This window comes from Populus euphratica, unplaced genomic scaffold, assembly GCF_000495115.2.
Source record: "Populus euphratica unplaced genomic scaffold, PopEup_1.0 scaffold3238.1, whole genome shotgun sequence".
Classification (NCBI taxonomy): Eukaryota; Viridiplantae; Streptophyta; class Magnoliopsida; order Malpighiales; family Salicaceae; genus Populus; species Populus euphratica.
In genome coordinates this window covers 9,766-13,639 of record NW_011503054.1, presented here as the reverse complement: position 1 = coordinate 13,639, position 3,874 = coordinate 9,766, and the positions used below count along the sequence as shown (strand labels likewise).

Sequence of the window (3,874 nt, the reverse complement as noted above, 5' to 3'; positions counted from 1 at the left end):
TCGTTACTTCATCAAAGAAAAAAAAAGATCAGAAACTCATACAATTTCTCTTTGTCCAGTCAGCATATTAGTTAGCTGATAGTCTTACCAAGGCCATTTCAAGGCTGACATTTCAAAGAGTAATTATCAAGTTTAGCATGACTGATATCTATACTCCAACTTGAGGGGGATTGTTGACATGATGAGTTGCGATTCTGGGTATGCGAATTATTATGGATTTAGAGGGTGTTGACATGATGAGTTGTGATTCTATAATCTGATTAATTATAGAAACCAGATCAAATATTATTTTGTAATCTAAGTACTGTGTATTCAGATCAAATCTTGTATAGGCATTAATTATGTAAATCTGATCAATTATAGAAGCCATGTCAAATCTTGTACAAAATTACTACACTTTCTTAGGATATGATTGTTACCTATTCAGAGCACTACCTATATATTTCCTCCCACAAGGAGAAGAATACTAATGAAAAATTGAGCTTGTAGATATCATTGTTTTCTACAATATTAAATAGTTAATAGCAGGTTAATACATAACATAGATGTAATATTTTATCATTAATAAAAAAAAAATTAGAAAAATTACCATGTACAATCATCTTAATAATTGTTTTTTAATTTATCTTTTATTATTTTAAAAATTATAATTTACATTTGAAGCTTATAACATTTTATATTCTTGTTTGTAAATGTAAAAAAAAAAAGTAGAATTATTATTATATTCTAATTAATAATCAAAGAATTTTTATGCTCATTATTACAATTGTATCATTAAATAACAAAAACCCTAACTACAACACTCATTCTTCTCCTTTTCTCCTCGGTAGAATCCGATCATCCAAACCCAACAAATCAAACACATGCATGCAGTAACATAGTAGAGCAAACTGAAATAACAAGCAAGATCTGTATATGCTTCTGATCCAACCATCGCAAGTTCATCCTCAGACTCATTTAATTCCAGTATCATCGATCGTCGGTCCTAATTCCAGCATCGTCGACCTCAGTCTTCCTTCCAGTAACTGCATGCCCACACTCCAAGCTGATCATGCTTCCACCTCCTTTCTCCATTATCGCCTCTCTTAGGGAGATCATCATCACTAGAAACAACCTGCTTGCATGGGAGCAAAAAGAGCAGAACCACATCAAAATGTAATCTAAAATACCAAGCACAAATTTACTAAATGGTCGAAGTCGCTCCAAAATCACGATAAAAAGCAAAAATCATTCTAAGAAATTCCTCGAAGTTGTTGAGGAATCAGGTTAGGTTTTGCTTGTTGAGATGATAGCTGTTAAACCTGCAACCATTTTAATAACGATTGCAAGAAGCAGCAATCTCGCATCAATTTTAGATGCGACTAGTTAGGATGAGTAAAACTCAGCACAAGGGGTACCGAGTCAAGACAATTGAATTTTAACCTTGTAAAGATCCATTTGAAAAAGGTTAGATCTGAAGTGGAATCTTCGAGCTCAATTTCTTCTTTTCAACTTCAGCAACTTGGGGAAATGAAAAGAAAGGGCAAGGCTGAAAGTCAATCAAACAGGATGCAAATAATACACTTGGCTTTTTCTTTTTGGACATAACAAGTTTGGGAAGTTTCTTTGATCTCAACGAGCTTGTATGCCCATTACCCAATCTATGATTCCCTTCTCATCATCTATAACGTCGTCGTCGTCGTCGTCGTCGTAATCTTCATGGTTTTCATATTAATTAGCATGAATATTTGTTTTAATGTTACAGTTTATTTTTTAAAATGTTTTTTTTTTAAATTGATTTTTTGTTTGAAAAGTGTTAAGTTAATATTTTTTAAAAATCTTGATGTTATGGTATAAAAAATAAAAAATAAAAAAAATATTATTTTGATATCTTTTTAATTGAAAATCACTTTTAAAAAATATCTTATACTACAATATTAAACACACTTTCATGAATTTTAAGCCAATTATAATTCTAGGTTTTTTTTTTTTTGTATTTAGAGTTCTAAATCTCTAAAATTGGTGATGTTTGTAAGTACATGTCTTTGGTTTTCAAATGTGGATGTTTTAACTAATTTTAGTTTGTTATTTTGGACTTTTCAAATCTAGATGAGTATTTTAAATCATTTTAATTTGTTGTCTTGAATTTTTAAACTTGCAGAAAAAAGAAGAAGAAGAAAAATAATGTTTTAAAACAGAAAGTTTCTAATTTGACATGAGTGTTTATAATATATTGTATACAAAGCTAGTTTGATTTTTTTTATTTAATTATAAAAAATATGAATAATTCCTGAAATAATAAACGCAAAGTTACCCTACAATATAAGAATCAACGACTACTTAAAATGATGAGCATGTAACAATGAAACATATCTTGAGTGATTAAGACCTCAGAAAGATCCCAATTAATGTATTATTCATAGTGATCAAAGCTGTGGTATCTTTACAAATTATATATATATATATATATATATAATGTCTTAGACTGAATAATTTTATTTTTATTTTTTAGCACGAAAACTGACATCTGTATGGCAATAGAAAACATATCTAGCTAAGAATAAGGACAAGAGAAATTGATGGTAATTCAGAAACTCGGTTTTATTGAGGTTAACCTCTCCTCCCTCCCTGGCCAGGCTATCGGGCACTCAAGAAATGGAGATTGGGCTGGCTGGCTTAGCTTAGCTTGATTTGATAGCCACCACAACAATGTTGAAGGTTGTGGTGATGGTGCGTGCACCTGGGGGCAAGATGACAAATAGAACAAGTACTGGTCTGGTTCCCGTGTTATATATACAACACGCCAGTTCAAAAGTTGATTTCAAGTTGTACGTGAGTCTGATAATTTATTTTTAAAAAATTATTTTTAATATTAATATATTAAAATAATTTAAAATATATTAATTTCAAATAAATAAAAAATAAAAATAAAAATTTTTAAAATTTTTCAGAAATATTTCCTAATCAAAATGCCAAACACTGTCTTCAAATCCATGTTGTAATGCGGTACAAATATATTTTATAAAAATTTAAATTTATTATTTTAATACGTGGATGACTGTCTTCAAATCCATGTTGTAATGCGGTCTAAATATATTTTATAAAAATTTAAATTTAAATTTTTTATTTTTTTTGTATTATTTTAATATGTGGATGTCAAAAATAATTTTTAAAATTAAAAAATATATATTATTTTAATATATTTTTAGATAAAAAAATACTTTAAAAATAACTATTATTATACTCCCAAACATCCTAATTATAAAACTAATGCACCACATGTTGTTTTTATTCCATAAATAATATATAGAATATAAAAATTTTCTAAATTGATTTAAAACCCAAATTAAAATGAACTTGAAATATATATATATATATATATATATATATAATGAAAATAAAAACCTAAATAATTAAATAATATATAAATACTGATGCTAATAATGAATAAAGAGCAGATATTAATATAACAAAAACGTGATTCATTTGTTTTTAAAGGATTTAAGAGGCGATAAGGAGCAGATAGAGAAACGGCAAAACGTCGACAGCAGGGTTCGAACCTGCGCGGGCGAAGCCCAATAGATTTCAAGTCTATCTCCTTAACCACTCGGACATATCGACGCTATCGAAAGGCAGATCTTCCTTTATTTACCTAACCTTTTATAATCCATATTTGATGGCACTTATAGTTCCAACGAATGAATCCCACCATGACAACGCATCAGACGGTAATGCATATTCCAAGAAGGCGTGTGCCAGCCAGCCAGCCACGTGCAATTAATTCTGGCCTTGCAATGTTTAATAATTTCTTGCCAAATGTCCGCCTCTGTCTTCTTCAATTTATACACACGCGCGCGGAGTTGTTGGTTTGGAATTTGGTAATAGTGGTTTCAAA

General features: G+C 29.6%; 1 non-coding gene across 1 annotated transcript; it reads right to left on the bottom strand.

The window, feature by feature from the left end:
- Nucleotides 1–3,518: 3,518 nt before the first annotated feature.
- Nucleotides 3,519–3,600, bottom strand: TRNAS-UGA (transfer RNA serine (anticodon UGA)). The gene has a single exon. It is a non-coding gene; the product is annotated as a tRNA-Ser (tRNA).
- Between the last annotated feature and the right edge of the window lie 274 nt (nucleotides 3,601–3,874).